The sequence below is a fragment of the Larus michahellis genome, chromosome 3 (assembly GCF_964199755.1).
Source record: "Larus michahellis chromosome 3, bLarMic1.1, whole genome shotgun sequence".
Lineage (NCBI taxonomy): Eukaryota > Metazoa > Chordata > Aves > Charadriiformes > Laridae > Larus > Larus michahellis.
In genome coordinates this window covers 51,496,188-51,507,419 of record NC_133898.1, presented here as the reverse complement: position 1 = coordinate 51,507,419, position 11,232 = coordinate 51,496,188, and positions in this window count along the sequence as shown.

The window sequence follows — 11,232 nt, the reverse complement described above, 5'->3', positions numbered from 1 at the left end:
TGCCGAGAGTGGCCCGGGAAGGGGTGCTGTGTCTTGCATCGTGTCCCGGGGGGAAAGGGTTACCCGGAGCCTTGGCTTGCAAAGGATTTTCTTTGTCTCAGCCTGCCAAAGAAGTAGCCCTGGCATGTCCCCGTGGCTCTGAGCCGTGATGGACGGGGGCAAGGCTGGGGCTGAGGGCAGGTGGCGGGTGCAGGTTAAATAAAGAGCTTTCCACTCCGCTTATGGGAAGCCTGCCTGCCATCGCCCTGTCCCTGGGGAGCCCGGGGGGCTGAGGGCAGCCGGGGCCACTTCCTCACCCAGCCTGACTCGCTTGCCCTTGCCAGTGGTCAGGCTTGAGGGGCTGCCTGCAAAGGGCCCCCCCACCCTGCCCTCCTGGGACAGCCTCTCCCAGGGACAGATCCTTCCGGCAGGGACTCCCGGGGAGCCCAAAGGAAAACCCTGGGGGCTCCCCGCTGCCGCAGGAGGTTACCTGCCCGTTTTTCACTCTGAGGGAGCAGGGCAGGGTAGGAGGTGTGGAAGCTGCCCCTGTTTCTCTTCTCTCTTGCTGGAGTGAGGGGCTCTGGGACCCCCCCTTTGCTTCCACTGTCCCCCCACCACACCAGGTGCTTGGGTCCCTCAGGGAGCCACCCTAAAGCCCTGCCAGGCTTGGCACGGCTCCCTGGGTCAGGGCACGTGTGCAGGAGCGGGCAGCCTTTGGAGGAGGAGGATTCCTCCTGGAGCGGAGGGCTCTGGCAGAGAAGCAGCGCTTGAGTTTTGGGGTATCCCTTTGCTGAAAGAGACAGCAGTTCCAGGAAAAAAAGATGATTTTCGTCTAAATTTCCAGCGCAATAAGGTTTTTTGCTCTGCTGCGACTACACCAAGGGTCCACTTGTTTTGCATTTTGGCTGTTTTCGCCTACATTAAAGTGAGACCCATAAGTGAGTATGCTCTTTTGTAGCCCTATCTCAAAGGAAAATCCTGTGGGAGGAGCTGGCCTGATGGATTATTCTCCAGTGTCTGGGGGCAGGGAGGTCCCCGGGCAGCTCTAGGAGCCCTGAGCTGAGATCCCTCTCTGAGGGACTGGGGTTGGACTGGAAAGCAGGAACACGGTTGCTTCTTAAAAACCAAACATGAGCTTTTACTCACCGTGTGTGTGCAAGTTGTTGAGTAGTGGCACATATTTCATCTGCCAGCTCTGTGTTGGGATTGGGGCAGACGCTTAACTAACATTAAGTCCTCAGTACTTGACCCCTGGTCTCAGGTTCAGTCGTGGCGTAAGCGGTGTTACGAGATGGATTTTAGGACCTGCTTCCGCTGTTTGATTAAAAGGCTGTTTTAGAAGCACAGATAAAAGCTAAGCTAGAAAAGCAGTCTCGTGGATCAGACAGCGCTCGCTGTGGGGTACCAGCAGACTCAATTTTTTCCACCTGCATGAATAAAATTAGGGTCCTAAATCCACAATTGAAGACGCTGATTTTTGGAGGGGGAGTGATGCTGAGCCAGCCACCCTCCCTCCAGCCTCATCAAAAATCAGCGGGAGCAGGGGGTGCTCGTTCCCTCTGCATGAAGACCTAAATTTTGCAGTGCCAAACTCGGGTTTAGGACCCAAGCTGATGAGCGCAATCCTCTGGCAGCCAGGGCATCACAGAGGCACTGCTGTGTGTGGGGAGCCTGATGCTGCCGTCGGCATCTCACTGTCAGCGGTCTCCAATGGCAGCATTTTGTCTCGGACTCACCCACAGCATCAGGTATTCTCAATAGTCTTAGCGCCAATTTCATCCCGTTGAAACTAAGTGCCAAAAAGGGCATTTTTACCACTGAAAAAAAAAAAAAAAATGACTGGTGTGCTGTTTTGGTTGCTGAATCAATGAATCAACACAACGAATTTTTAAGCCTACCAAACCAAACCCGCGCAGGTTTTCATTTCAAACCCAAAAAACATTCTTTATTCTGAAAAAGGCCTTTTATTTGGGCTTGGGATTCTCAGCAATTGAAGACACAGATTGCCTGGAAACAGGTGAGGTGGATTTTTACACATGGCTCCCAAGCCCAGCTGTTGGGAAGGTGTTTTGGGACATTTGGCTTGTGCACAGCAGTCCAAGTTTGGTCTTCGTTGTGCATTTCTGGAGAATTTCATTGCCCTGCTTGCGCCTATAACAGTGCTGGAGGCGGCGGGCGAAAGATTGCCAGGACCAACGTCCCCTGTTTTGAGAGAGTAAAGGAATAAGTGTGACCACAGAGGAGCACAAGGGAACAGAATCATAGAATCATAGAATCTTCATGGTTGGAAAGGACCTTTGAGATCATCGAGTCCAACCATACACACACACAAAAACCAACCTACAATCTCTGCCACTAGAGCATGCCCTGAAGTGCCACATCTAGACGTTTCTTAAACACCTCTAGGGATGGTGACTCAACCACCTCCCTGGGCAGGCTGTTCCAGTGCCTGACCACTCTCTCAGTCAAGTAATTCTTCCTAATATCCAATCTAAACCTCCCCTGCCGCAACTTCAGACTATTTCCTCTCGTCCCGTCATTATTCACCTGGGAGAAGAGGCCAGCACCCACCTCTCTACAACCTCCTTTCAGGTAGTTGTAGAGGGCAATGAGGTCTCCCCTCAGCCTCCTCTTCTCCAAGCTAAACATGCCCAGCTCCCTCAGTCTCTCCTCATATGACCCGGTCTCCAGACCCCTCACCAGCCTGGTAGCTCTCCTGTGGACACGCTCCAGCACTTCAGTGTCCCTCTTGTACAGAGGGGCCCAGAACTGAACACAGCACTCGAGGTGAGGCCTCACCAGTGCCGAGTACAGAGGCACGATCACTTCCCTACTCCTGCTGGCCACGCCATTCCTGATACAAGCCAGAATGCTGTTGGCCTTCTTGGCCACCTGGGCACACTGCTGGCTCATATTCAGCCGGCTGTCAACCAACACCCTCAGGTCCTTTTCTGCCGGGCAGTTTTCCAGCCACTCTTCCCCAAGCCTGTGGCATTGCTTGGGGTTGTTGTGACCAAAATGCAGGACCCGGCACTTGGCCTTATTAAACCTCATACAGTTGGCGTTGGCCCATCGATCCAGCCTGTCCAGGTCCCTCTGTAGAGCTTTCCTACCCTCAAGCAGATCAACACTCCCACCTAGTTTGGTGTCATCTGCAAACTTACTGAGGGAAGGATGTGGGACACTGACGTGCCGTGGGAGGGAGGGTGATGGCAGAATGGCTCCTGCCTGCGGCAGCAGCATCCTCTGGGGCTGTAGCTCACTGCTTGCTCCACAGCCTGCTGCGTCTGGAGCCAGAGCAGTGCAGGACAACCCTCCTTAGCTGGGCTCCATGGTTGCACCCAGTGGACAACCCGAGAAGCTGCCCTGGATGCAAATATCACCAGGGGTTGGAAAATCTGGAGAAAGAAAAAGTCCTTGAGGGGACAAAAATTATGTGGGGTGGTTTAAATGAGCTCAGGAGCAACGTCATGGCTGGGGTTTGAGGTAAGCTTCCACGGGGTCTGCAAATGGGGATTTGACGTAAGCTTCCCCAGGGTCTGCAGATGTCAGGGCTGTTAGCAAAATTATTAAAAATAAAGTAATAGGGAAACCTGGGTTCTGAGGGACAGGCTGGAGGGAGGCTCTGAGCAGCAGAACAACGGGACTCCTGGAGAAGATGAGGGCACTGAAGGTGCTTCCTAATTTCAGTTTGACAGAGAATTTGCTAGTGTGATAATCTGCATTGCGCAGGGAGCAGAGCGTGGCCCCCTCCCACAAAATGTCACGGCTCTGTCCCCTGTTTGGGCAGGGGAGCTAGGGCCCTGACACACTTCTCCCCTGGGGCTCCAAAACTTCAGAAGCAAAAAGCACTTTGACCTACAGTATTTACTGGGTTTGGCTTTGCTGAGAGGACCTGAACACCTTCTTAGTGCTGACACCAGTGCAGCTCCACGGCGTGCTCAGTTGACTGTGAATCTCCCGTGGGCATTTGGCCAATAATATTTATTCAATGAGATTTAGTAAAGGGACAAAATAGAGGCCACTTGAAAATTACAGTTCTTTCTTTCTTTCTTTCTTTCTTTCTTTCTTTCTTTCTTTCTTTCTTTCTTTCTTTCTTTCTTTCTTTCTTTCTTTCTTTCTTTCTTTCTTTCTTTCTTTCTTTCTTTCTTTCTTTCTTTCTTTCTTTCTTTCTTTCTTTCTCTCTTTCTTTCTCTCTTTCTCTCTTTCTCTCTTTCTCTCTTTCTCTCTTTCTCTCTTTCTTTCTCTCTCTCTTTCTCTCTCTCTTTCTTTCTCTCTTTCTCTCTTTCTCTCTTTCTCTCTTTCTTTCTCTCTTTCTTTCTTTCTCTCTTTCTTTCTCTCTTTCTTTCTCTCTTTCTTTCTTTCTTTCTTTCTTTCTTTCTTTCTTTCTTTCTTTCTTTCTCTCTCCCTTTCTTTCTCTCTTTCTCCCTTTCTTTCTCTCTTTCTCTCTTTCTTTCTCTTTCTCTCTTTCTTTCTTTTTTTCTCCCTTTCTTTCTCTCTTTCTCTCTTTCTCTCTCTCTTTCTTTCTCTCTCTCTTTCTCTCTTTCTTTGTCTCTTTGTCTCTTTCTCTCTTTCTCTCTTTCTTTCCCTTTTCTCTTTCTTTCTCTTTCTTTCTTTCTCTCTCTCTCTCTTTCTCTCTCTCTTTCTCTCTTTCTTTCTCTCTCTTTCTTTCTCTCTTTCTCTCTCTTTCTCTCTCTTTCTCTCTCTATCTTTGTTTCTTTCTTTCTTGAACCAAATGGGCTTTTTTTCTTTAAAAAATAATTAAAAGAGCTGTTCAGATGTATAGATTTCCATGGCGTATCTCCTGGGGCTGGAAAAAGGAGCACACGAGGGTGACTGTAACCTATTGATCAGCCGACGGGCGATGGCAGGCAGTGCTGATGTGGAGGGCTCCCACGTGGGACAGATGCCAGTCAGGGTGGGCAGCTTTAGTGACAGGGCCATTCGGAGCATCCCCCAGGCTTCACGCTCCCTCCTGGGAACTGCTGGCAGCTTTGGGGATCTTCTTCAGTCCCCCAGGGGCAGAACAGCCTTTGGGGTGACCAAAATGGTCTGGCTTCATTGTAATTGACGCTGGCAAAGGCTCAATTTTTAATTTGTTCAGGACCTGAAAAATAAATCAGCTTCTCATTTGATACGTAGTGGGAACAGACAGGAGTCTTGCTGGCTCCCACTGGGGATGTGCGCTGCGTGTGATGGGGATGAGAGAAACTTTATTGCCCAGAGGGTCTCCTTCTTCCCCCCAGGGCATCCCATCAACCTTGACCCTACACCTCCCGGCGCGGAGCTGGGGCCAGCAGCGTGTAAACCCCCAGCACAGGGATGACCCCGGGCAGCTTATCCTCTTGCGCTTGCAGGGACCACAGCCAAATCCCGTCTTGTCTTGGCTACTCAAAGCCACGCTCTGAAACTAAAGCGTGTGGCTCGGAGGCAGCCCTGGCCACGGTTGTTCAGGGACTGCCGCAGGCAGCCTGGGAATGAGCCTCTCTGTAACCCCACCTTGGGGAGCTGTGTATATATAGATCCCTGGAAGCAGCTTTCTCCCTTGGCACATCTCTCCCACTTGGAATACCCTCCAAACATGCCCTTTCTGTCCCCCTGCGCCCTCGCTGCTCGGCTTCCAGCAGCTTCTCTCCCTTCCAAGGAAAACCAAGGCTTTGAAGCTGAGAAATCTGGAGGAAAAGCTGGAGGGAAAAGGGGGAGGACCACCTTGTAAAAGGGCCCTCACATGTGCTCAGAAATAAGCAGCCTAAAGCTGGTGGCAACAGGCATCAGTGCCTGACCCTGGCTCACGGAGGCACATTTGTTTCATTGCAACGTGGACGGGCTCTTCCACAAGGAGCGGAGCTGTATTTGCAAAGGAGGCCATGCCTCCTAGATCTTCTGGTTCAGTTGCCCTCTCTTACCAAAGCAGGAGCGCTCTGAGAGGGAGTTCAGGTACATGGATGTAGGAGGATCTCTGTATGGCTGCAGCTCTGCCCTTTTCCTAGCGGAAGAGCTGCCCTGGTGCCCGGCACACGCGGGAGGGGACAGAGGTCCTCCCACAGGCAGCACTGGGGTGGTGACAGGAGATAGAGACCCTTCATCTCACACCTATTGGTCCCTCAGACACAGACATCACCTAATCTATTTGAGTGCAAAACAAAATGAGTTTATATTGCCATTAACAGTGGCCAGTGCTAAGCTTAGGTTGCTCACGTTGCGTTGGCTAAGACAGCACTGGGAAGGGGACATCCACAGAGCAGAGAAAGGGCTGGTCGCAAGTGCGGTGCAAGACTCACAGCACCTCTGTCCCTGCCGGGGGGGCAGGTGACCACAGGACAGTCCTGCCCTTTCCAAACCTCCCTGTGGCTGCAGGGAGCAGCTGTCTGCAGAGAGAGGGATGGGGACCATGCAAGTGGGAGGAGGTCCAAAGGATGGTCAACCTAACAGAAGCCAATAAGGTTTCCTAGGGCAACTACATCTGCTTCTGTAACATTTTGAATTCCCTTTAGCAAAGACAATCACAAAGAATGGTTAAAATAACAGGGGCATGAGGGTCTAAAACAGCTTGAGTTTGCTGGCAATGAACAATGCTGTCACTGGGCTATTTGTCTGTGGAGTACAGCCAAAGGGCCCAGCAGGGAGCTCTGCACGCTCTGCGCTACAGCCCGTGCTGAAAATGGAGCGTGGTCCAGGTGCTGAGGCCGTCCGCTTGCTTGCCACCAGTTATTAGGGCACAAGTCTTATGAGGAGCGGCTGAGGGAGCTGGGGTTGTTTAGCCTGGAGAAAAGGAGGCCGAGGGGAGACCTTCCCGCTCTCTGCAGCTACCTGAAAGGAGGTTGTAGCGAGGTGGGGGTCGGTCTCTTCTCCCAAGTAACAGGCAATAGGACAAGAGGAAATGGCCTCAAGTTGTGCCAGGGGAGGTTTAGATTGGATATTAAGAAAATTTTCTTCACCAAAAGCGTTGTCAAGCATCAGAACAGGCTGCCCAGGCTAGTGGTCAAGTTGCCATTCCTGGAGATATTTAAGTGTAGACGTGGTGCCGAGGGACATGATTTGGTGGTAACTTGGCAGTTTACAGTGGGACTCGATGACCTTAAAGGTCTTTTCCAACCTAAATGATTCTGTGATTCGGAGTGGTTGTGCAGGGATCAAAGCACTTTTCAAAAGCTGTAGAATAGGATATTTCCTCCATAAGGATTTTTTGTCCAGGAAACCCTTACCCCACAACCAACCAACTGAGAGCTCCCAGAACCCCCAACCCCAAACATTTTGAAGTAATGACGGTGTTGTTTCAACCTAATCCCAGCAGCACTGCCGCAGGTGACATGCTGTGCTTCTGTGACTGCAGGAACTGAGCAGTTTACATGGGGAGGTTGGTTTTCTTTCCCTTTTCTCCTTTCCCATCCCAAGCCCATCATGGTTTTCGTCTGTGCCCATGAGCAAGTCAACATTCGCAGCTCTGTTTGTTACCAGCAAAGTGGCTTTTCTATTTTCTGTCTCAAAGGAAGATAATAGGGAATAGGTAATGTTCATGAAGGGGTTTGAGATGTTGTCATAGAAGGTGTTTGGGGAATGTGAAATACTTGTGATCCTAAATTTAGCTCTGACAGACATGCAGCCCAGTTTCCTGGCACAAATACCAGAGAAAGTCTTGAAATCTGAATGTTTTCCAAGCATGGCCACAAGCTGGAGGCTGCAGTAGCCACCGGTGGTGCCGGGGATCCCCGGCTGTGCCTCCAGAGAGTCCATTGCCTTGCTGAGGGCCCAGACCACCCTCTTCCTCCCAAGCTGTTCACACCAGGAACCCGAAACACCAGCAGTTTCTGTCCTTGCTCTGGGTGTGATGTCTCCGTACGTGGCCTGCGAGAGCCTTGTGGGATAAGATTATTTTTCAAACCTAAAAAAAGTGGCAAATTTAGGAGGATTACAGTACTCAATCCAGTCAGCTCAGGGAGAATATGAGAAATCTCCACCGGGATACGTGTTTTAGGAAAAGCACGGCAATTGATTTTGGACCAACTACTCTGAGATTTACTCCCTCTTCCCTTTACTTTTGTTAGCCCACTGAAGCCGGCCCATCCTGGCCGACCCTGCATGGATGAGGGGTTATCATCCCCTGAGGGGTTAAATGCTAGGCAGATTAATATAGAAGATTGATCTGCTTAGGCGGAAAAATTTGGCATTAAGCGGAAGGTGGTGCTAAAATCCAAAATCCAAGTAAAAAGGGTGTAATTTAATCCTTGAGATGCTTACCTGCATCTCCTTGCACCTGCTGACACCTTGCTGTATTTTTTTCCTAGTGCCCGTTGCCCATGTTCCTGTGCGGAGAAGCAACTTGACGTAACTCCTGTTACGTCTTGACCGGGATGCAGAGACCAGGTGTAGCTCTGCCTGAACTGGAGGCGCTTGGTTTCTTCATCGGCCGCAGCTTCCCCGGGCAAAGGCTGAAGCAGGACTGCGGGCGGCCCAGGGAGTGCACCTGCTGAATGTGCATCATTGTTTAAAAATAAAAAAGGGGAGAGCAAAGAATACCATGGAAAATATTGCAAGGTCAGCAGATGGCGTGGGGAGGGCTTGTGCCTGGGCAGGGGGGTCTGGGCAGGGACAGAACAAATACCAGGAACTGTGGACGCGGAGGCCACGTAAGGAGAAGGTGTCGGGTAATGTGCTGCGCAGGAAGGATGGAGACGGCTCCCAGAGGTCCTGTATTGACGTTGCACTTAGTAGTAATTTTTATTATTTTGCCTTTTACAGTGTTGCAGCAAAGTTTCAGTCCGTTTATCCAGTCTCAGATAACCCTCTGCTGGGCGAGACAAACCCTCAGTGTAAAGGTTTGTGAACATGCTGGAGTCGATTCATGCAAGTAATCCTCACTGAAGCCACTGAGAGGACAACGGATTTGTTAATGTTTAAGTGCTTGCATGATTAGGTCCCAGATTAAGAAACAAAGCCAGAGCAATAAAAGCATGCGCCTGAGGAAGCAGAAGGGAGAAAGAGGGAACAATTAATTTATTGCTCTAAGTCCAGAACCTGGCATGGCTTGAGGCCATGAAATGATCAGCTGGAAGAAAAAGATTAAAAAAATATTATTTTCCTGACATGTGTAAGATGCATGTGTTTAATCTATTGCCTGTTCTGTAGGGGATTTATTGCTGATTTCATAATTCACATGTGTTTTTCTCCATTTTCTCCATGTGGAAGAATCAGCCTGAATTAAGGAACGGTTGAACAAATGAGGGTATAGAAGAAAACTGAAAAGCTGTTAAGACCCAAGTCTGGACCACAGGTATTCTGCAAGAGTAGTAGTTTTGACAAATAAGATACATGAGTGGTAAAAAAAGCATTTAAGGAGATAATATTTTATGACATAACGGTCGTCCCATTGGCCTTGCGCTGGGAGGGAGCGCTGAGTTGCAGAGCTGGAAGCAAGGGCAGGCTCAAGCTTCGAGGAGGTATTTTCATTTTATCTCTGACCAGCCAGACGGTAAATGGCTTCTGAGTAGTTTTGGAGAAATTACCATAAATACACCAACTGCATATGGGAACGGTGTTTTTATACGGTAAGTGTAGCCGTGAGCAGGGCTGGGCATTGCTAAATGAATATTTAAAGCAAATGTCTGATAAGTTCTTCAGTGGCAGTTTGACTTGTGAGTCACGTTGCACAGTCCCCAACCATGCCCCTCTCTATTTATAAATTCATGCCTTACTATATCTGACTCATTAAATAAGCCTTCCGAATTGCGGAAGGGATTCTGGTGGAGTATTATGGGACACGGGGAATAATTTAGAAGAGTAAGGGAAGTTAGAAAGGGCACGGCAAATCTCCGCACGCTCGTCACCTTCTGAAGAGCAGCGCTAATGTGCCACTTGGCTTTTTTACGGCAAAAAAGTCTGGGAGGCGCATCCCATCGACTACAGTCTGCCAGGCACAAGGTGGGGAATGAAGGTGAGAGGGAGGGCTCATCTGGTCCGAGCCCCTGGCTGTGTTTTAGGACATGCAGAGGCCCAGGGTGAGGTTATCCCAGGGAAGTGTGCCCACAAACACAATTGCGATTGAGCTGTCATTCCCTACGCACGGTGCCTGGAGGGAGGGTGTGGAGATGCTGGAGCTCATCCCTGCTAATGGAAAGGAGTGGAGTCTCAGTGGGGGCCCCCCCCTGCGTCTGCCCAGGACCCTGATGCGCTTCAGTGCTCTTTCTACTGACAGGACTCTACCCACTTGTTAGAATGAAGGGTAATGGTTTTAAACTGAAAGAGAGGAGATTTAGATTAGACATTAGGAAGAAATTCTTTCCTGTGAGGGCGGTGAGGCACTCGAACAGGTTGCCCAGGGAAGCTGTGGATGCCCCATCCCTGGAAGTGTTCAAGGCCAGGCTGGATGGGGCTTTGAGCAGCCTGGTCTAGTGGGAGGTGTCCCTGCCCATGGCAGGGGGGTTGGAACTAGATGGTTTTTATGGTCCCTTCCAACCCAAACCATTCTATGATTCTGTGATTCCAGGTGTCTGCCGGCCATGGGGTGCCTCGGCTCTGACAGGGTTTCAATGCACAGGAGGGTGAGCGGACGCATCTCTAGAGCTGCATCCTCCTCCCCAGGGCTCCAGTTGGAGATGGGAAAAAGTGCGTGTTACCAAATGCCAGGCTGCAGAAGCCCTCCCAGACACTGTGTCAGTGCCCACTGCTGGCACAGGGTCTCTGGCACCATCTGTGTTGCTCCCTGCAGCAGGGAGAAAAAGGCAGGAAAAGGCTCCCCATGCCCTGCCTGCCGCTGCCTTCTGTGGGGCAGAGACGGGACCCCCATCCCCAACAAGGACCCAGCCAGAGCCCCCGTGCACAGCTGCTGGGTTGCACTGGGTTGTGCTGGGTTGTCCCATTCAGTGTTTTCTTCAAATGCCCAAGCCCGCGACTCGTGCAGAGCGGTGCACCTCTCCCACCAAGCCAGCGGAGGGCAAGGGTGGTGAGGCAAGTGTGCCTTAGATGCGCAGCAGAAATGGTACTGGGGAGCACAGCGGCGGTGCCACTAAGGTGGAAGGACGAGTCCTGACCTGTTCTGGCCATCTCCTCTCCATAGGCAAAGGGCAAAGAGGTACAAAGACAGGCAAAGAGTTTTTAAAGCTCGTTCATATGAATGCATGATCTTCTTTCTCCCTGGCAGTCATTTTGCCATGGTGGTTGTCTTCAAATGCATTGAGCAAACGAGACACCAGGACTCAATGTGGGACACGCGTATGTTCTCATCTTTGGAGTCACCTTGGGGCCTGAAGGTCATGT